Here is a 23,844-nt window from a genome sequence, read left to right on the forward strand (position 1 = left end):
TGATTGTTTCATTTTGAAATGAAAACTGAAAATGTTGTAGGTGCTTTGGAGGTGTGGCAACAATAGAATCTGAATTGGAATTTGGAACCTGATGCTGGCTTTCCTGCCTCTTGCATTCATGTAGTCAAACAGTTTCCTGCCAGTCCCATTTAAGACATCTATATGATTCATCCTTGAAGGAGACAAAACTGCCAGTGACATTCCTGTGGTCCTCACAATTTAGAATTGTGCCCTGAATGAAACTGCTTTTCATTATTAAGTGGGATTTTTCTTTGGCTGCTATTGTATACATTCCCTCAAATAAATAAAACTCAATGGCCACTTAATTGGGTAAACCTACTCATTAATGCACATCAGCTAATCATATGGCAGCAAATCAATGGATAAAAGCATGCAGGCATGGTCAAGAGGTTCAATTGTTGTTCAGACAAAACATCAGAATGGGGAAGAAATGAGATCTCAGTGACATTGACTGTGGAATGATTGTCAGTGCCAGATGGAGAGATTTGAGTATCTCAGAAACAGCTGGTCTCCTGGGATTTTCATGAACAACACTTTTAAGTTTCAAGGGAATGGTGCAAATAAACAGAAAACAGTCAATGAGCTGCAGTTCTGTGGGAAAAGAAGCCTTGTTAATTAGAGAGGTCAGAGGAGAATGGCCAGACTGGTTAAAGCTGAGAGGAAGGTGAGAGTGATTCAAATAACCATGTGTTACAATAGTGGTGTGCAGAAGAACATCTTAGAACACACAACACATCTTGAAGTGGATGGTCCGTAGTAGCAGAGAACCACAACATGTTCCACTACTTTACCTAATAAAGTGGCCACTGAGAGTAATTTTGCATAAATTCTCTTAATCTAGTCCACAAAATAACACCCCCAATCTATATTTTTAAAACTCTGCCTCCTGGCAAATCTCCAGGGTGTTAACTATTGTTTTTCTCCCCCTACTGTCTTCTCTGTTTTCAAGTGGCGAATTAGTACCTCTTCAAAACTTCTGACAGGGGCAAGTTAAAATCTTTTTAAAAATTATGTCTATTTTAAGGATATTGAACAAGCTGTACCTAATTACTCACCTTAAAAACAGCTAGGGGTTTGCCAGTAGTAAACTTGAAAATTAGATTGGTAGATTTCTGCCGGCTCAAAGGCAGAGGACAAAAGAACAGGAGTAGGCGGCCAGGCCCCTCATGCCTGCATCATCATTGGCTGATCGATGTTAGTCTCACCTCCTCTTCTGTGCTAGTTCCCCATAACCCTACTTCCTTCAAGTGGCTTTCAAATATTTATCTCCCTCCATCTCAAATGATCCAGCTCCAGCTATATCAGGGGCAGAGAAATCCAGAGATTCACTGTCCTGAGAGAAGATATTTCTCAGTTGTAAATGACCACTACCTTATTGTGTAGCTGTGTTCCCTTGTTTGTGACTCTCTCACAAGTGGAAACATCTTAACATCTACCTTGTAAAGTCCCCTTGGGATCTTGTATGTTTGGATAAGGCCACTTCTTCTAAACTTCCAGGAATTCAGACCAAACTGCCTGGATTTTCTTGGTAGCACGACCCTTTCACCCAGGAATTAGCTTGGCACCAATTAGCTTGTTAGGAATTAGGATTTAGGAATTGGAATTAGGAGTTAGGAATTAGGACCAATTAGGAATTAGCTTGGCATCAGGGTGCCAAGCTATATTATATACTGTACATATTAAGTATTTTTTTAACCTAAGGGGACAAAAGCCATGCATAGTATTCCAGATGTGACCTCATGAACAACTGGTACATCTGTAACAAATCCTCCCTATCGTTAAGCTCTAGCCCCTTTGCAATAAAGGCCAATATGTCACTTCCATTCTTAACTATTGGTTCTACATGCACTAGAACTTTTGAACTCTACCCATTCGCACTCTCTCCATTTAGATCATTCACCTTTTGATTCCTTTTACTCTCATGCATAGAGTCACACTTCCAGAGCTGCCAGGTTCAAGTTCAAGTTTAACTGTCATTCAAACCATACATGAATACAGCCGAATGAAACAGTGTTACTCCAGCGCCAACATGCTAAACGTAGTACTGTCAGCACAGGGCACGTATAGCTCGTGGAAGCGAGCAAGATATCAGTAAAATACAGTCACACTAAAAAAAAGACCCTGAGTCCACGACTGTTGCAGGAGTCTGCAGCTGGACACAATACAGCTGGGCTGATGCCGAGGGAACACTGGGGTGCAGCACTGAGTCTGGCTCGGATGCCACGCTGCGCTGCCTCCGGTGGAGAGGATTGATTCCGATGCCTCTCTCCTGGGCACCTGTAAACAGGCGACCCACGCCTTGAGGCCTAGTCCTTGTTGCAACCAAGGCCACGCAGCTCCCCCGCCGCCTGCCAATCAATCGCAATGTCTTTATTACAGCGTGCCCTTCTAATTATTTTTGTGTCCTTGGAAACCTTTCATTTTATTTCCTCCTCCAGGCAAACATTTGAGGATAAGAACCTACGTATCCTTGGTGTTACTTGTTACTTCCCTGCACCCCGAAATGGGCCCATTTATTCCTGCTTTCTCTTTTCTACATGATTGCAAGTTTTCAGTCCACATTAACACACTTCCTCAAAGATCTTGAGCTCTTAATTTTTGTACCAGCCTCTTGTGTGCCATTTTGTCAAATGCCTTCAGGAGATCTAAATACACTCCCCTCCATTAACTCTCCCTGTAACATTTTCAAAGAATTCAAGCACATTAGTCAACATGACTTACTTACCTTGTGTAAAGCCATGGTGACTAGGTTAGATTATATTCAACTTTCCAAAATGATTAGTTGTTTCCTCTCTGATTATTGACTACAGCATGTTGCCAGCAATAGGCAATAAACTACACACAGTGGCCACTTTATTAGGTTCCTCCTATACTTAATAAAGTGGACAGAGTGTATGGTCTTCATCTTCTGCTGCCATATCCCATCCACATCCAGGTTCGATGTGTTGTGCTTCGGCATACCACTGTTGTAACAATGTTACTTGACTTATTGTTGCCTTCCTGTCAACTTGAATCCACCCAGCCATTCTCCTCGGACCTCTTTCAATAACAGGACATTTGCGGCCACAGAATTGCGGCTCACTGTATGTTTTTTTTGGTACAATTCTCTGTAAACTCTGGAGACTGTTGTGTGTGAGAATCCCAGGACATTAGCAGTTTCTGAGACATTCAAACCACCCAGTCTAGCACAAACAATCATTCCACAGTCAAAATCACTTGTTCCACATTTCTTCCCCCCCCCCCCCCCCCCGTTCTGATGTTTGGTCTGAACATCTGAATCCCATTAACTACGTGTGCATGCTTTCATGCATCGAGTTACTGCCACACGATTGGCTAAGTAGATATTTGCATTAACAAGCAGGCGTCCAGGTGTACCTAATAAAATGGCCATACTGTGTAATTGGTTGGTAGTTCTCCACCTTCTGTACAAAAGAGTCATGTTGGCTGTTTTCGATTTTTATGGAAATTTTGTGTGTTCTGAAAATTTTCAACTAATGAGTCCACCACATCTGTGGCCATCTCCTTTAAAAGCCTGGTGTGCAAACCCCTGGCTCGTGGCAACGCTTCTGACTTTTGCCCTGTGAGTTCCCTTTGTATTTTATTCCTTGTGGTTTTCAATTTCTATAAGCTCTTCTGTGTTATTTAAAATTAGCCCATCTGTTACCTGAGGCATATTTGCAGTATCCTCCACAGTGAAGATTGATATATGATTTAACTCTCTGCCACTTACTTGTTTCCTCTATTTTTTTCTATCTCATTCTCTAGGGGTCCTTGGAACATAGAATATCACAGCACAGTACAGACCACGATGTTGTGCCAACCTTTTAACCTACTCTAGATCAATCTAACCCTTCCCTCCTACATAATCCTCCATTTTCTATCATCTGTGCACCTAGCTAAGAGTTCGTTAAATGCAGCTAATGTACCTGCCTTTACCACACCCGGCAGCACACTCCGCACACTTACCACAGTCTGTGTAAGAAAGAGAATTACCTCTGACATCAACCCCCTCGTATTAGTCATTTTCACACACTACTTAACAACCTTCTTCCTGTTAATATATCCTTAGAAACACAGTTTTAATACTACTCATTTTCTCTCAAAATCAATTTTCTGTTCCTTATAAACTTTGTAATCCTTCACTGTTAGATCCTAAAAACTCCCCATTCCTCTGGTCTGCCTACAGCCCTGCTGCTTTGGCTGATTTACTTAGACATTTAACATTGTCCGTGCCTCTCATTAACCATAGATTGTTCCTTTTTCTCAGGGAATCTCTCTTGCCGATTGGGATAAATTCTTGCTGAGTGTTATAAACCAGTTGTTTGAATATCTGCCGTTGTTGATCTACTGAATGTCTCTCAGCTTATTTTCCCTGTCCACCTTCACTCTTTAGTAACTGCAGTTGTTTCAATTCAATACCATAGCATTGGTCCCATGGTGTTTACTCTCAAACTGCACCTGAACTTCTGTCATACTGTGATCACTACCTCCTAAGAGATCTTTAACCACAAGATCTCCTATTAATCCTCCATCATTACTCTTGACTAAATCCACAATAGCCTGTACCTCAGTAGGTTCTGGAGCATGCTGTTCTAAGAAGTGTATCCGAATACAACACATATACTTTCTCTGCAATACACTTGCTAGTTTTGATCATCCAATTAATATATAGCTTAACATCCCCCAAGATAATATCAGTTCTCTTCAGACAAGCTCTTGGATATTTTCCCATTTATACTCCATCCTATCGAGAGGTCACATTTTGAGGGTGAATCAACTATACCCATTCATGTCTTCCTTCTCCTGTTATTCCCAAGCCAACCAATCCCATATCACTATCCGCTGTCTCAATTTCACTACTCAACACCACTCTGACGCATACAAAATGCAAGAGGAATTCAGCAGGTCAGATAACATCTATGGAGGGAAATGAACAGTTGACATTCAGGGCTGAGGTCTTAAGTTCAAAGTGAATTTATAATCAAAATACGCATTTGTCACCATATGCTACCCGGAGATTCATTTTCTTACAGGCATTCACAGTAGAACAAAGAAATGCCACAGAATGAACGAAAAACAACACACAAACAACTAATGTGTAAAAGAAATCAAATTGTAGAAATACCAAAAACAAAATAATATAATTTGCATCAGGTCTGGAGCAGCCTCACGGAAGCACCAGTGAGAGATGGCTAAGCCCTGAAGTGCAAAGCTGATAGACAATGACTACTGTGGGCAGTGAATGAAACTACATTAGGAATAAACGTTCTTACTCATTCTAGCCCTGTCAGATGCGGCAATTTGTATAAGTGACCACCATGCATTCCTTGTGAAGACAATGTCCTGGCTTCACACTGAGGACAGCCTCCAATGTTTTAGTTAATTATATAGAGATACAGCGCGGTAACGGGCCTGTCTGGCCCAACGAGCCCACGCCGCCATTATGACCAGTTAGCCTACTACCCCGTATATCTCTGAAATGTGGAAGGGAACCAGAGGAACCGGAGGAGATCCACGTGGTCTCTGATAGGAGCGGGTTTGAACCTGGGTTGTTTGCACTGTAGTAGCATAGTGCTAGTGCGCCGCAAGGGCACAGCAGACAAGAGAAGATGTGCGTAGCCTGTATCTGCACACCCAAGTTAGAATTTAACCCAGGTCCCTGGCACTGTGAGGCATTGGCTCTACCGCTGTGTTGTGTGGCACTGCAGGGGTGGCACAATAGTACAGTTGTTAGTTCAGCACTTTACAGTGCCAGCTGCATGATTGGGGTTTAATTTGTGCCACTGTCTGTAAGGAGTTGGTACGTCCCCACCGTCACTGCAGCTGTTTCCTCCGGGTGCTCTGGTTTCCGCTCAAATTCCAAAGACAAACATATTAGGGTTTGTGAGTCGTGGGTATCCGATGTTGGTGCCGGAAGCACAGAAACGCTTGCAGGCTGCCCCCAGCACATTCTCATTGACAGAAATGGCGCATTTCACTGTTTGTTTCAATATACATGTGACAAATCTAGTGGGGTAAACTTGGAACACGTCAGGTGGTTCAGGAGATGGAGTCGACCATTGGCAGCGGCAGAGCCGTACGCTGTCACAGTCGGTAACCTCCCCGGCCCAGCACCGCCCTCACTGGCATCACTGGAAGCCATTGGGTCAGCAGTGGTTTGACGAGGAGTGCAGGAGGGCTTGCTCAGAGCCACAGCAGGCACTGGTGAAAAACCAAGTGTCTACTAATGGAGCTGCAATGCGAGCACTAAAGAGCAACAACGGCAAGCAGTCGCCAAAGCCCAGCAATCTCGTAGTGCAACAGATCAAAGCATTCCTTCCTATCCAGTTCTGAATGGTAGTAGACATTTAAACAACTTAACAGGAAGGCTCTGAAGACTTTCCCACCCTCAACAGTGGCAGGTATCGGCTTGTGGGGCTAAAACATTTGCAGCCACATTTGTTCATGAGATCCTCAGCATCCCAGAAGCCACCCTCCAACCTTCTGGATGCACCCCAGCGGATGTCAAGCAACAATTGAAAGCACTGGACACCACACAAGCAGTGAGACCATACAACACCTTAACTCCAGGACTGCTCCAGAACTAGATGTGCCTTTAGCAGTATGAATGCTGCCCTGGCGTTTACATTAACATGTGCAAAAGTGTCCAAATGTGTCTTTTCTCATCATGTATTCTGGGTAATTGCCAACAAATCTCTCATATCCCTATCATCCTTTAAAGATTAGATTTTAAATATTAGCTTAATTTGTCAAATGTACTGTGCATTAAAATATGCTGTGAAATGCATTGTTTGCATCAACAGCAAACACTGTCTGAGAATTGCCCATAAGTGTCACCTTTGCTTCTGGCGCCAGTGTAGTATGCCCACAACTCCTAACCCTAGCCGAACGTAATTTTGGACTGTGGGAGGAAACCAGAGCACCTACAGGAAACTCCTTGCACACAGAGGCTGGAATTGTAAGTACGTTTCTTATCAAAGAATGTATAAACTATACAACATTGAGATTTGTTTGCTCAGAGGTAGCCACAAAGCTGGAAACCCGAAAGAACCCAATTAAAGAGCAAAAAAATAAAAGGTCAACACCCAGTGCGCAAGAGAAAGGGGAAGAAAACACAAATCACGCAAACAATTGAAGCGAACGGCAACAGCTGCTCCCTGACAGGTGATTGCTGGCATCATAAAGCGTTGCACTACTATACTGCTGTGAAGAAAGCTGATGTTGACACACCATTGGGCAGTAGCTACTTGCCAGTGCCTAATTTTAGCTTTGACAGTTCCACGTTGCCCCATACAGAGGTGAACTGTAGAGGTAAGCTGTGAGAGACTTCGAGGTAGCATTTGACTGAATGTGGCTCCGGTAAAAGTGAGGTTAATGGGTATCAAGGGGGCAAACCTTCCGGTGGCTGGAGTCATACTTTGCCCAAGACGTGTTGTTGTCATTGGAAGTTAATCATCACAGTACTAGGTTTCTCAGAGCTGTGTATAGACTGAATCACCTTCAGCTGTTCCACCAGTGGCTTTCCTTCCACAAAGTGGCGAAACTAGCCAATGACTTCCCAGTGCTCAAGTTCACTTCCAACTTTCAGCCAACAAAGCAGCCCCTGCCTGTTCACGGTGAAGCCTAGTGATCCTGCAGGTATTGGCTAATAAGTAGGAAGTAACATCCGTGCCCCAATAATGCAGGGCAAAGACTGTTTCCAACAAGAGGAATTTTAACCAACAGCTCTTGGTAAATTCAGTACCAATGACCAGTTCCGGTATCAGAAACTGAAATGGATGAGCTCTATATTACAGTGGTAGCTAGTGCAGGTCAGAGGGTGAGTGCTTACAGTTTGTGAGCCACCTCGTGACACCCCAAAACAAGGTGTTTCCATTACCACAAATCAGGATTCTTTCCTAAACACAAGAGATTCTCCAAATGCTGGGAATTTTGAGCAACACACACAAAACGCTGGAGGAACTCGGCAGGTCAGGCAGCATCTATGGAGAGGAATAAGCAGCCACCATTTCGGGCTGAGACCCTTCTTCAGGAGTCTCTCCATGCTGGTTGAGTGCAGTTCCAACAACACATTAAGTATGATTCCACCCAGGTGGATAAGGTACCCCCATAACCAGTGGCTTTAGTACCTCATCCCTTACTCCAAATGTTCATTGCCAAGGCTGTAGTGTGTGCTATCCACAAAATGCACTGCAGCTACATGGCGAGCTGCTTCCAAACCTGCACTTTCTACCACCAGGAAAGACAAGGTGCGCCCAGACACACTGGTTCCTCTTCCGGTCACTTGCCATTCTGATATGGAAATGTATGGCTCATCACCAGATATAAATCCTGAAGCTCTCTTTCCTTTAGGAATAGATATGTATAGCAGAGAGATAGTGGGTGTATACAAATGTGACTCCTCGTCATCTTAAGGGCAAAAATCAGCATAAGCAAATTAAAATGTTGGAGCCACACCTAAAAATGAATAAATTAAATATTTGAGATCTTATAAAGGTGTTAGTATGATATACAGGATAATATGTCTTATCTCTTTAGGTCTTTCTTAAAAACTGAAGTAGTTTAATGTTGCCCAGTCAGTGTGTTGAAGAATGTATACCAAAGAGGAGAATCCAAGTGTTCCTAAACTGGAAACGATGGATGAACCAGGAGATCCTCTGCCTTCCAAAGTCTGGGGTGGCAGTGTAGGGGTTGTACAAGGTACAAAAATAATGGTGCAGAATAGAGTGTTACAGTTACAAAGCACAATGCAGATCGACAATAAGGTTATAAAAAGAAAGATAGTGATGTCACGTCCATCTGATGGTACTGGGGAACGGTTCAATAGTCTTGTAGCTATGAGCTAGAAGTTGTTCCTGACCCTAGTGATGCATCTTTTCAGGCTTTTGTGTCTTCTGTCTGATGGGAGAGGGGAGAATGGAGGAAGTTTGGGGTGTGCAGGGTCTTTGATTATGCAGGATGCTTTACTGAGGCATTGAGAAGCGTAGACAAAGTCCATGGAGAGGAGAGGCTGGGTGCTGTGATGTGGTGAACTGTGTCTACATCACTCTCATAGCTCCTTCTGGTCACAAACAAAGCAGTAGCCATATGAAGTCATGGTGTATCTAGATAGAATGGTTTCTATGTTTTTTTTTAATTAACAAAATAAACTTTATTCATAATAAAAAATTATTTCTAAGAATAATCCCTTTCACGACTTTCCATTCTTTACAGAGGTGGTCAGTGCTTTTCACACTGTTATAACAGTGTTTGCCACTTGTGCCACTCTAGGTTTTAATCTGAAATAACTACAGTAATTGAGGGGCTTCCTCCCCCCACCTGGCCCCTCCCTCTCCCACAGGAGAAGGACCCTAAACCGTGGCCCTTCCCTGCCAAACACTTGCGGTGGCTGCACCAAGTTTTAGTGTGTCCCTCAACTCGTCCTGCAGCCTGGAATGTGCCAGTTGGCAGCATTCTTCCACAGACAGTTTGATGTGGTGAATGAACAAGTTTTGGGCCGACCAAAGAGCGTCTTTCACCAAGTTGGTGATCTTCCAGCAGCACCTGATGTTTGCCTCCGTGGGTGTTCCTGAGAACAGCCCTTAGATCAGAGAGTTCTCTGTTACGCAGCTGCCGGGGATGAAGCGTGACACCAGCCCTTTCATCCTCCTCCACACCTTCTCCGCGAACTCACAGTGTGCAAAGAGGTGGCCTACTGATGCCGCCCCCACTGCAGTCCTCCCGTGGGCAGCGGCGTGTGGAGACAATGTTCCGGGCACGCTGGAGGGATCTGACGGGAAGGGCCCCTCTCCACCGCCAGCCAGGCAGGGTCTTGGTGCCTGTTGGTGATGAGGCATTCTACCAGGTGGACAGTCTGCTCAGAGAACCACCCTGCTGTGTCCATCACATCTTCTCCTGCAGTTTCTGCAGGAGATTCCATGCTGAGCACTGCCTGATGGCCTTGTGGTCCAAGGTGTTGGCTTGCAGGAATTTTTCCATAAAGGACAGGTAGTGTGGCAATGTCCAGCTGACTGGGGCATTGCGCGGGGAACGGGACCAAACTCATCTTTAGCAACACAGGAGACAGGTGGATCCTTAGCAGGTGGCGGTACTTGGTGCTCACATATTAGGGTTCCATACACAACCTGATGCAGCCACACACGAAGCTGGTCATCAGGGTGAGGGCGACATTGGGAATGATTTTGCCCCCTTTGCCTAGAGACGTGTGCATTGTGACCCGTCTGACCCCTCCATGATGGATCTCCAAGTGAACCTGACGGCAGATCAGGTGATTTCCAAGCTGGAGGAGCAGGGGGTGGGCCACATCTGTGCCAAGTAGGGCCGCCCTGGGAGCACCATACACCTGATGACCAGGTCCTTCCCAGTCATTGATAGGGAGCGCCCTCCCCACAGTCCCAGTTTCTGCTTTATCTTCCCAGCCTGCTCCAGCCAATTGTTGTTGCACACCTCGGCCCCTCCAAACCAAAGCCCCAGCACCTTCACCTAATTGGACCTGGATCGGTCAGGCCAGTTGCTGAAGAGCATGGCCTTGCTCTTTGTGCAGTTGACCCTGGCCCTTGATGCCAACTCAAACTGGTCACAGATGCTGAAGTGACCTCGGATCAGAGCAGACGATGGTGATGTTGTCCATGTACAGGGAGGTTTTCACTTGGGTCCCCCCCACTGCCTAGCAGCATCACCTTCCTGATGGCTCAGTAAAGGGTTCTATTCAGCACATAAACAACAAACGGGAGCGAGGACAACCCTTCCTGTCTTCAGCCGTGATGGGGAAAATCTCTGTTTCCCACCCATTGACTTGGACTGCAAAGTTTGAAGTTCAAAGTAAAATTTATTATCAGAGTACATACAAGTCACCACATACAACCCTGAGATTCATTTTCCCTCAGGCATACTCAGCAAATCTATAGAATAATAACTGTAACCAGGATCAGTGAACCAGCAAGAGCATAGAAAGTGAGGTAGTTTTCATGGGTTCAATGTCCATTTTGCAATCAGATGGCAGAGGGGAAGAAGCTGTTCCTGAATCACTGAGTGTGTGCCCTCCTTCCTGATGGTAGCAATGAGAAAAGTGCATGCCCTTGGTTCAAGGGGTCCTTAATAATGGACGCTGCCTTTCTGAGACATCGCTCCTTGAAGATGTCCTGGGTACTTTGTAGGCTAGTACCCAAGATGGAGCCAACTAAATTTACACCCCTCTGCAGCTTCTTTTGGTCCTGTTCAGTAAACCTCCCCCCCACCCCCCCCCCCATACCAGACAGTGATTCAGCCTGTCACAATGCAGTCCACAGTATATCTATAGAAGTTTTTAAGTGTTTTTGTTGACTTACCAAATCTCTTCAAACTCCTAATGAAGTATAGTCACTGTCTTGCCCTCTTTATAACTAAATCAATATGTTGGGACCAGGTTAGATCCTCAGAGATCTTGACATCCAGGAACTTGAAGCTGCTCACTCTCTCCACTTCTGATCCCTCTATGAGGATTGGTATGTGTTCCTTCATCATACCCTTCCTAAAATCCACAATCAGCTCTTTCGTCTTACTGACGTTGAGTGTCAGGTTGTTGCTGCGACACCACTCCATTACTTGGCATATCTCACTCCTGTACGCCCTTTTATCTCCATTTAAGATTCTGCCAACAATGGTTGTATCATCAACAAATTTATAGATGGTATTTGAGCTATGCCTAGCCACACAGTTATGGGTATAGAGAGTAGAACAGTGGGATAAGCACACACCCCTGAGTGTAATCATCCTCTTTTGTTCAAGAGCCTGATGACTGAGGGGTAGTAACTGTTCTTGAACCTGTTGGTGTGAGTCCTGAGGCATTTGTACAGTCTGCCAGCAGTGAGAAAAGAGCAAGGCCTGGGTGGTTAGTGTCTTTGCACTACAGATGTCTGTGTGGAGCAGTTGGATCCGATTCCCGATTGCCTCCCCAAATCCTATTTTGGTGAGAATGTCCATCATGTACGTGTGTGATACCCTGTCAAATGCTTTCTCCTGGTCTCTGGAAAAATCAGACGAAGATGGAGGTAAAAGTTTTTCTGGAAATATAGAAAAGACTTTGATGCAAATAATGCGTAAATTAGAAAAATTAAACACATTAAAAGTAATCAAAAAAATGATAAATATGGAGATTATGTTTGATAAAATGACAAAAAGACAGGAAAAAATGGAAAAGAGAATTATAGATTTGGAAGCTACAACGGAAGACATGGTTGAAAGAATGAATAAAATGGAAGGTGATATTACTGCCTGGACATCAGAAAGAAAACAATTGTTGGAAAAAATGGATAAGCTTGAAAATTTTAGTAGACGAAACAATATTAAAATTGTTGGACTTAAAGAAGATATAGAAGGAGAAGATCCAATAAATTTTTTTCAAAAATGGATCCCTGAAAAATTGGAAATGGAAGGAGAAACTCTAATTGAAATTGAAAGGGCTCATACAGCCTTAAGGTCAAGACCTCAAGCTGACCAAAATCCACGATCAATTTTGATAAAATGCTCAAGATACCAAGATAAAGAAAAGATCCTGAAGGCGGCTGCCCAATGTGCCAAAAAGAGAAACGGGCCATTGATGATAGAAGGGAAAGCAGTTCTTTTCTATCCTGATATAAGTTATAACCTTTTGAAGAGAAAGAAGGAATTTAATCCAGCGAAAAAAGCTTTATGGGAAAAGGGTTATAAATTTATAATGCATCACCCAGCAACACTGATAATTTTTTTGAAGGATGGAAAAAGAAGATTTTTTACAGATTATTGAGAAGCGGAGGAGTTCGCACAAAAACTCCCAACTATTCACTAAGTACACATAGAGATTTCCAAGAGTAATGGATTAAAGATGAAGACAGAGACAGTGAATGGAAGTGATGGACATTTAAGGATGATACAGGGGAGAAAGGCAAAATTTCAGAAATACTAATTGAGAATAGTATTTTTTTCTTCTTATATATATACTTTTTTATGTTGCGGGGGGGCTGGGGAGCTTTGGATCGATTACTGCGGGTTAACGTGTGTAATCATGGCGATTGCCATGACCCATACAACAGAGGGGGGTAATGTTGTGTTCTTTTTTTTTTCACAACATTAGTAGGGGGGTATTTTGTTTTTTTCTTTATAATCTATTTTTCTTCTATCTTTCTGCCTGGATGATCGGTGGGGACACACATAGCAACATGGAGAATTTTAAAAAGATTTCCCAAGGTACCACGAAAGTTGAAAGATTAGGTATTATTATAGATTGGAGTAACATAATTAAAAATAATGACTAATTTACTGAATTTTTAAAGTTTTAATGTTAATGGGCTTAATGGACCGGTGAAAAGAAAAAGAATCTTAACATACATTTATGAAAATAGATATAGCTTTTTTACAAGAAACACATTTAACAGAGATAGAACATCAGAAATTAAAAAGAGACTGGGTTGGAAATGTTATTGCAGCTGCATTTAATTCAAAGGTGAGAGGAGTTGCAATTTTGGTTAATAAAAATTTACCAATTAAAATACAAAACGTATTAATTGATTCGGTGGGGAGATATGTAATTATACATTGTCAAATTTTTTCAGAACTATGGACTCTTATGAATATTTATGCACCAAATGAAAATGATGTAAAATTTATACAAGAGGTCTTTTTGAATTTGGCTAACGCACATGACAAAATATTAATAGGTGGAGATTTTAACTTTTGTCTAGATCCAGTTTTAGATAGATCAACAAAGGTTGTCACAAAATCAAAAGTAGCAAAATTAACTCCATCATTGATGAAAGATTTAAATTTGATTGATATATGGAGAAGAATTAACCCAAAAGAAAGAGATTATTCATTTTATTCAAATAGACATAAAACATATTCAAGGATAGATTTTTTCCTATTATCAACGAATATTCAAGACAGAGTGAAAAATATGGAATATAAAGCGAGAATATTGTCAGATCATTCTCCTTTGATAATGACAATGATAATGATAGATAAAGAGGAATCAATTTATAGATGGAGATTTAATTCAATATTACTAAAACGTCAAGATTTTTGTGATTTTATGAAAAAGCAGATTCAGTTCTTTTTAGATACAAATTCACATTCAGTTGATGATAAATTTATATTGTGGGAAGCAATGAAGGCATATTTGAGAGGTCAGATAATAAGTTATACTTCTAAAATTAAGAAGGAATATATGATAGAAATAGATCAATTGGAAAAAGAGATTACAAAATTAGAAAAAGAATCTCAAAGATATATGACAGAAGAAAAATGAAGACAACTTATTAACAAGAAGTTACAATATAATACACTTCAGACATATCGAACAGAAAAAGCAATTATGAGAACTAAACAGAGATATTATGAACTAGGTGAAAGATCACATAAGGTCCTTGCATGGTAGTTAAAAACAGACCAGACTTCTAAAATGATAAGTGCAATTTGAACAAGAGTAAATAAATTACTTATAAACCTTTAGAAATTAATGAAACTTCCAAGAATTTTTATTCTGAATTGTATAAGTCAGAATCACAAAATGATAATGTCAAGATAGAAAGGTTTTTATCACAAATAACTCTTCCAAAATTGAATATGGAAGAACAGAAGGGATTAGATATGCCTTTTACATTAAAAGAGGTCGAAGAAGCTCTAGGATCACTTCAGAGTAATAAATCTCCAGGAGAAGATGGTTTTCCACCTGAATTTTATAAAAAGTTTAAAGATTTATTAATTCCTCCTTTTATGGAGTTAATACATCAAGCAGAAAGAACGCATAAACTTCCAGAATCTTTTCAACAGCTATTTTAATAGTATTGCCAAAAAAAGATAGAGATCTTTTAAAGCCAACATCATATAGACCTATTTCTTTGTTAAACACTGATTATAAAATAATAGCAAAAATCTTATCTAACAGATTATCTAAATACTTAACAAAATTAATACATATGGATCAAACAAGATTTATTAAAAATAGACAATCGGCAGATAATGTAACTTGGTTATTTAGTATAATTCATTTAGCGCAGAAGAGGGAGGAAATGAGTGTGGCAGTTGCTTTAGATGCAGAAAAAGCATTTGATAGATTGGAATGGGATTTTTTATTTAAGGTATTGGAAAAATATGGATTAGGAGTATCTTTTATAAAATGGATTAAAACCTTAAATACTAATCCCAAAGCTAAAGTAGTGACAAATGGTCAAATTTCAACACCATTTCAGTTAACAAGGTCAACTAGGCAAGGTTGTCCATTATCACCTGCTTCATTTGTATTGGCAATAGAACCATTAGCTGAATTAATTAGAATGGACCCAGATATTAAGGGTTTCAGAGTTAACCAGGAAGAATACAAGATTAATTTATTTGCTGATGATGTTCTGCTTTATTTAACAAACCCATTGCACTCGTTGCGTAAATTATCCTATAGATTAGAAGAATATGGGAAAATACCAGGTTACAAAATAAATTGGGATAAAAGTGAAATTTTACCTCTTACTAAAGGAGATTATAGTCAATGTCGATTAATAACTCAATTTAGATGGCCGACAAATGGTATAAAATATTTAGGTATAAGAGTTGATAATGATATAAAGAACTTATATAAATTAAATTATTTACCATCATTCAAAAAAATTCAAGAAGATCTTGATAAATGGATGATATTACCAATAACATTAGTAGGTAGAGTAAATACCATAAAAATGAATATATTCCCTAGACTACAATACTTATTCCAATCACTACCAATACAACTACCCCAGAAGTTTTTTCAAGAGTTAAATAAATATGTGAGGAAGTTTCTTTGGAAAGGTAAGATGTCAAGAATATCGTTGGAAAAATTGACATGGAAATTTGATCTAGGAGGGTTACAACTTCCAAATTTTAAGAATTATTATAAAGCAAATCAACTTAGATTTATTGCATCTTTTTTTGAGAAAGATAGACTGGCATGGATTAGAATAGAACTAGATAAAATAGGAGAAAATACACCAGAAGATTTTATATATAAATGGGAATCTAAATGGATACGGGAAAAGAAAGAATCTCCTATATTAAAACATTTGATTGACTGATGGAATAAGATAAATGTTGATGATGAGACAAAGAAATCTTTATTAGCAAAGAGATCTTTAATTCAGAATAGACTTATTCCTTTTACAATGGATAATCAACTTTTATATAATTGGTTTCAAAAAGGAATTAGATATATAGGAGATTGTTTTGAAGGAGGTATATTAATGTCATTTGATCAATTAAAGAATAAATATAAAGTATCAAACAACACTCTTTTTTGTTACTTCCAATTAAGGGTTTATTTAAGAGAAAAATTAGGTCAAACAATGTTATTGCCGAAATCTAATGAAATAGAAACTTTAATTCAAAAAGGAAAAACTAAAAAATTTATTTCTTGTATGTATAGCTTGATTCAAAAACAGGCAATTAAACAAGGAATCCATTAGTCAAGACAAAAATGGGAAAGTGACTTGAATATTAAAATTGAAGAAACAAATTGGTCAAGACTATGTCTTGATAGTATGACAAATACAATAAATGTCCGGTTAAGATTAGTGCAATGTAATTTTTTACATCAATTATATATTACACCACAAAAAATAAATAAATTAAATCCAAATTTATCTGATCAGTGTTTCCGATGTAACCAAGAAATCGGTACTTTTTTACATTCTACTTGGTCTTGTTCTAAAATTCAACCTTTTTGGACAAATTTAAGAGTTTTATTGGAACACAACTTCCACATAATCCAATATTATTTTTATTAGGCGATATTGAAGGGATAAAATCGAAACCCAAATTGAATAAATATCAGAAAGAATTCATAAAAATTACACTGGCAGTAGCCAAAAAGGCTATTGCAGTTACTTGGAAATCGGATTCATACTTAAGTATAGATCGTTGGAAGAATGAAATTTCCAGCTGTATTCCACTTGAAAAAATTACTTATAATTTAAGAGATAATTATGAAACATTTTTGAAAATTTGGCGCCCTTATTTACAAAAGACAGGATTAAATATATAGGTGCTCCGAAGATAAAATAATTGGTTATTTGGGGAAAGAAAGAAATATATATACTAAAGTTATTACGAACTCCGTGGAGCATGTGGGGATCTTCCGATATCCAGGCACTCTTTCTTTCTTTTTTTTTTCCTTTTTCTTTTTCTTTTTTTCTATAGAGATGTTAGGGGGAGGGGCTAAGGGGAGGGGAGAAGGGTATTTTTTTTTCTTTATGTAATCATTTGAAAACTCAATAAAAAAAGTTTAATAAAAAAAATGCTTTCTCCTGGTCCAAGCAATTGTGTCAATAAAGATCAGTGAAGGTTAAAGGGGACGCGCCAAATTTCTTTAGCCTCCTGCGGAAGTAGAGGTGCTGGTGAGCGCTCTTTATCATGGTGTGTGTAGTGTGGTAAAATGCCAGGGCATTCTGAGATGAAGAAAGGGGTAGTATTGGTTTCTCAAAGAATATTAAGGTGGATGCCCCCAGAGCCTTGGATTGTTTACTCTGGAGTGGAAGAGGCTGAGTGGAGACCAGATAGAAGGTTATGAGAGTCAAAATGGCTGATACTAGAGGGCATACATGTAAAGGTGAAGGGGGAAAGGTCAAAGGGGATGGGCAGAGCAGGTTTTTTTACACATAGCGCGGTGGGTGCCTGGAATGCACTGCCAAGGGTGGTAGTGGAGGCAGATACGATAGACGCATTTAAGAAAATGCAGGGAATAGATAGATATAGTCCATATCCAGATAGAAGGAATTAATTTAATTATGTTGCATCTTAATTAGCATGCCTTTGAACACTATCTCACTATTTTTTATTTCTGTTTTTTAGCATTACTTATTTTAACTTAACTATTTAACAGGTGTATATTTACTTCATGTAACTCAGTTTTTTCTCTATATTTATTTATCATATATTTCATTGTACTGCTGTCGTAAAGTTAACAAATTTCACGACATATGCTAGTGATAATAATTCTGGTTCTGACTCTTTGAGGCCAAGTTTGTGGATGATACTAAGATAGATGGAGGTAGTGTTGAGGAAGCAGGGAGTCTACAAAGTGACTTAGACAGATTGGGAGAACGGGTGAAGAAGTGGCAGATGGAATACAATGTAGGGAATATGTGGTCATGCACTTTGGTAGAAGGAATAGAGGCGTAAGCTATTTTCTAAATCGGGGGAAATATTCAAAACTCAGAGGTGCAAAGGGACTTAGGAGTCTTCCTGCACCATTCACTAAAGGTTAGCTTGAAGGTTGAGTTGGTAGTAAGGAAGTTAAATACAATGGTAGAATCATTTTGAGAGAGCAAGGATGTAATGGTGAGGCTTTATAAGGCATTGGGCAGACTGCACTTGGAGTTCTGTGAGCAGTCTTAGTCCCTTTATTTAAGAAAAGATGTGCAGGCATTAGAGAGGGTCCAGAGGAGGCTCATGAGAACAATTCCAAGAATGAAAAAGTAATGAACGAGGAGCATTTGATGGCCCTTGGCCTGTACTTGCTAGCGTTTAGAAGAATGAGAGGAAATCTCATTGAAACCTATTGAAAGACTTAGAGAGAGTGGAGGTTTCCTATCGTGGGGGAGTCTATGCCCAGAGGGCACAGCCTCAAAATAGAGGGATGTCCATTTAGAATGGAGATGAGGAGGAATTTCTTTAGCCAGAAGGTGATGAATCTGTAGAATTCATTGCCCTGGACAGCTGTGGAGCTGTGATTGAGTTGATTTAAAGTAGAGGTTGATAGGTTTTTGATTAGACAGGGCATCAAAGGTTACAGAGAGAAGGCAGCAGAACAGAGTTGAGATAGATAATAAATCAGCCATGATGGAATGGTAGAACAGATGCAATGGGCAAAATGGGCTAATTCTGCACCAGTGACTTATGCACTCATGGTCTAATCAGTTCAGCGCATTGAGAGCCAAAGGGCTTGTTCCTATGCTGTTCTGTTCTATGCTCTATGAAGTGTGTTGGCCTGTTTTGGTATTCTCATGCCTGGCATCATTCTGGGCCGGCATGGAGGATCAAAACTATGACTGTTTTTCTATCTGGAACAGGGGTTCAAACTATCCCCTCGTCCTGGTCAGGAACGGATTCGAGCAAAGGCCACATTGCCAGCCACTGGTGGTGAGGTCTTGTCGTTGCCTTGTGCTTGCAGCTGCAACAATTAGTAAGGAAGGGCTTTCCTGTTGAAGCCTTAACTCCTCATGGATCATTGATCCCTGAGCACTCGGGCAGGTGTGTCATCCTGCTGGGAACTCTCCAGCTTCCTGTCCCCCATCCATGCTAGCAAGGAGCGCAGACTCGTGTACTGATGCCCTTAACTGGGATCAAATGGTTTGTACCAAATTCAGGCCAATCTTTCCACATTCTTGTAGACTGCACGACTTGAGATCACTGTGGAAATTACCAAATAAAACAAAAGTAGCTGGGAACATTGAGCAGATAAGACAGCCTTCATGGAAAGAGAAAGATCATTAATGCCATTCTCACAAAGGTTGCTTCAAATTCAAATGCTGATTGCTTTTCCCTTTTCAAAAATGCCACTCGACTTGCTGGGCGTTTCTGGCACTTTCTGTTTTTGTTTCAGATTTCCAGCATCTGCAGGTTTAAAAAATATTTTATGGTAATTAATCACCATTTAAAGATCAAGCTTAGCATTATTTGTCACGTGTACATTGAAACATACAGTGAAATACGCCGTTTGCATCAACGACCAACGCAGTCCGAGGGTGTGCAGGGGCAGCCCACAAGCTTCTTGCATCAACATATCATGCCCTAACCTAAGCTGCCTGTTTTTGGAATGTGGGAGCAAACTGGAGTATCTGGGGTAAACCCATGCAATCATGGGGAGAATGTCCAAATTCCTCACAGACAGCAGCTGGGATTGAACCCCGATCTTACAGCTGCCACTGGAAAGCATTACACTAATTACTACACTATTGCACCATTTACGATAATACCAAGAATGTACCTCTAGCTATCCCGTGGTTGTTGATGCTCTCAAAGTGGCATCAGGTCAGCGAGTGTTCAAGATTATATATTGTCATTCTTCACTACACTAATGTAAAGGAGAATGAAAAGATTGTCACCCTGGATCTGATGCAGCATTTAAAAATCACAATAAGCAGAAAGAACACAAAATAACAATAAATACATAAAATTAGTTAATATACACAAACTGATTGTATGTACAAGGGATGATTGATAAGTTCGTGGCCTTAGGTAGAAGGAGCCAATTTTAGAAATCCTAGCACATTTATTTTTCAACATGGTCCCCTCCTACATTTACACACTTAGTCCAGCGGTCGTGGAGCATACGGATCCCTTTTTTGTAGAAGTCGGCGTCTTGGACCTCCAGAAGTGGTCCACAGCATGGGGTGATTGATAAACTTGTGGCCTAAGGAAGAGGTGAGTTATTAACTTTAAACTTTCTGCATTGTCACTCAGAGTTGAACTGCACGTGCATGTAGCAAGAGCTGTATAACTCATCTCCTTCTACCTCAGGCCACAAATTTATCAATCACCCCTGCTGTGAACCACTTCTGGAGGTCCAAGACGCCGACTTCTACAAAGAAGGGATCTGTATGCTCCACGACCGCTGGACTAAGTGTGTAAATGTAGGAGAAATCAATGTGCTAGGTTTTCTAAAATTGAATCCTTCTACCTTGGGCCACGAACTTATCAATCACCCCTCATACATAAAGTGATGCTAGGTCCAGGAGTATCAGTACATAAGGTGATCCTGACAAGAACTGATAAAGCAGTGGTGGTTTAATTAAGCTTCTTATTTAGTTCCACACAACATTGTGAACTACAGGACTTGTTCCTGTGCTGTTCTATGAAGCAAGATCATAATCTCTCAGGCATGTATTCCAATATCCTTCAGTCAGCGAGTCCAACACACTGATCTATGGTGCAGTATTTGGATGCCGCAGACACATTCTGGGCTTTACACCACGCCACGCCGAGGCGTAGCACACCACCTTTTGATGCTAACAAGTCCCCCAACTCAATTGTTCCTTGCTATGAAGTTCTGTTTTAGGATTGGCTGGCACATTGATCCTTACAAACTCTCCCTGCTTAAGTGAAATATGGAGCTGGCATAACTATATATTCAGAATGGTCTCGAGAATGTCCTGCAGCTAATCACAAATGAGTGAAGTGCAAAGGGATCCTGATGTTCTCATGCATAAATCAGAAAAAAATTAGCAGGTGACTTTATTAGATCGTTAAGAAAGCAAATTGTGTATTAAGCACAAAGTGCACTGCAGACGCTGTGGTCAAATCAAGACGTAAAAAAAAAGCTGGATGAACTCAGCAGGTCGGGCAGCATCCGTTGAAAGGAGCAGTCAACGTTTCGGGCCAGTCCTGACGAAGGGTCTCGGCCCGAAACGTTGACTGCTCCTTTCAACGGATGCTGCCCGACCTGCTGAGTTCATCCAGCTTTTTTTGTTACATCTTGAAATTGTATATTAGTGTTTATTAGAAAGGAGTTGGGGTTTAGAAGAAGAGACATCTTGTTAAAATTATACAAGGTGTTAATGGAGACTAAATCTGGAGTACAGTGCACAGTCTTAGTTCCTTTGGATAAGAAAGACAGTGCAAAGTATATTTCCCAGGAGAATTCCTGGAATGGAGAGGTTATTTTGTCACTAAAGAAATTGGACCTGCATTATTTGGAGTTTAGAAAAATGAAGGGTCATCTTATTGCAAGGTCCTAGGCAGGCATGGCAGGGTAATTGTTGATACGTTTCCACTAGTGGAAGAGGCTTGAATGAAGGGACATGGATACAGACAGATAAGGAAGTGATAATTTAAAACCAAGTAGTGAAGAAATTTCTTTTCAGAGGCTGGTGTATCTTTGGAATTCTCTGTCCCAGAAGGTTGCAAAGGCTTTGAGAAGATGCAGGGAAAATTTTGAAACATTATGGGATTGAGGGCAATGGGAAATTGGAGCAAAAGGGGACGTGAAGTCCAGGGGAGACCAGTCACAATCATATTGAATGAGCGGCCAAGTGCCCCGTTCCTTCTCCTATGTTCTTGCCTTCTTGTGATGCTCCCATTCAGTTTGAATGGAGATGGTCTAACTGTTATGTAATGTCTTAATGTCTTTGAACTTTTCCCAACCTCTGGATCTGCTGCTAAACCCTTTAGCAATACACATTGACAATTCTTCAAACCTGAATATGGTGCCATTATTTTTTTACCAACCCTGAACTCTGATCCTAAACTTTACAAAGTCTACCATTTTGATTCCAGCAATATTGCTTTGATAGTTTAAGGGAAAGCATATCTGGACTTTGAAAAAGAGACTGCATCAGTTTACCTTTGTATTTACATTTAAAAATGATTTTGCTTAATTGAACCAAGGGCTCAAAAAAGTCAGCACACAGGCACATTCTGTTTTCATGGTTTGTTCTGAGGGATGTAAGGAGAAAAGTAATACTGTAATAATAGATACGGGTAAGTTAAATATAACCAGCCACTAAATCCTATGTAAAAGTTTAACTCTCCTTTGGACCTTGTACTATCTGCTCATTCTCTGATATTGCTTAATTTGGGTCAACATTTGATAATTTAACCTTCAACTATTTAAAGTCTGCACATAGACATTGGGATCATGGCCAGTAATCTTTGCTTCCCCACCTCCCTACCTCCAGTGATCAACCTTTCTGATATTGCCTTCGCATATTGCCTCTTCTTAATCAGGTCTGATGAAGGGTCTCAACCCCAAAAGTCATCTGCTTATTCCCCTCCATAGAGGCTGACTGGCTCATTGAGTTCCTTCAGTATTTTGTGTGTAATGCCCTAGATTTGCAGCATCTTCAGAGTCTCTTCCGTTTACACCAAGGTTGGACTAGGAAGGGGCAGGTGAGCTGAATTCACCCTGGAACCTCGGCCAAAAGATTTTTAGGTCTGCGGAGCCTGAATTGGAAATGAAAACAGATGCAACGTTGTTAGAAAAAATTTTGCTCAACAGTGGACCCGTTCGCCCTCAAAAGAGAAAAACCACTGTGTTGGGAGAGTAAAAGCTGCCAGAACTCATTATAACTTGGCACTTGACAATGTCTTCAGAAGCACATAATCAAATTCCTGTTGAGACAGTTTTCCAAAAGTTGAAAGCACTTTGTGCAATTAGTTGATAACAGCAAATTGAGCCCCCCCTACTGCTCTATTAAACTGAACAATTTATGCGAGAGCCTAAGTTGATTGTGGCTATTTGAAAATGTGCAGTTCCCATTCACGTTGCAGGATTTGAATTCCTTTGTGGGGTGGATGTGAGTGTTTTGTTTGTATCCCATAGAACAATATTGCACAAGTGCCAAATTCTAAGCTTGTTTCACAAAGATAGGACAAGCAACCAAGGTAATTAAAGAGAAACGTAGCTGGGATCTCTGTTCCCCAACGCCTATTATGATCTTTTCTTAGCAGCCTAGGTACGGAATCTAATGTCGAAAATTGGAACCGTTGGAACACGACTAATCTTAATGCAACAAAGCTCATTAGCAAGAAGTCTGCTTCAATGAAACAATTTAATCTCACTTTCTAAATATAAAATGTTTACTGATGACATGAATAAGTAACACAGTAAGAGTGGTAGAGTGATCACTCCAGGCGAGTATGATCTTCTCCTAAGGGATTGTCTGTTGGTGGGTCCTCAGGTGGCTGTATAGCTGATCCAGGACAGCATATTCTGGTGCAGTGTGAACAATGTGGCTGTGGTTAGTGGTAGGGTCTTTCTGATTGTTCAGTCTCTCCTTCCACAGTTGCAGCTTGTTCTCTGAGGCGCAGCTCCCTCTTGAACAGATTTCCTCCTGGTTTATCTGTTGA

The 23,844-nt window shown here is 40.6% G+C and overlaps 1 protein-coding gene across 1 annotated transcript in view; it reads left to right on the forward strand.

The window, feature by feature from the left end:
- The window catches only part of LOC140734232 (monocarboxylate transporter 8-like), an 81,915-nt gene that overhangs the window by 16,006 nt on the left and 42,065 nt on the right, over window positions 1–23,844 (forward strand). The window lies entirely within an intron of this gene.

Source organism: Hemitrygon akajei, chromosome 10 (assembly GCF_048418815.1).
Source record: "Hemitrygon akajei chromosome 10, sHemAka1.3, whole genome shotgun sequence".
NCBI lineage: Eukaryota > Metazoa > Chordata > Chondrichthyes > Myliobatiformes > Dasyatidae > Hemitrygon > Hemitrygon akajei.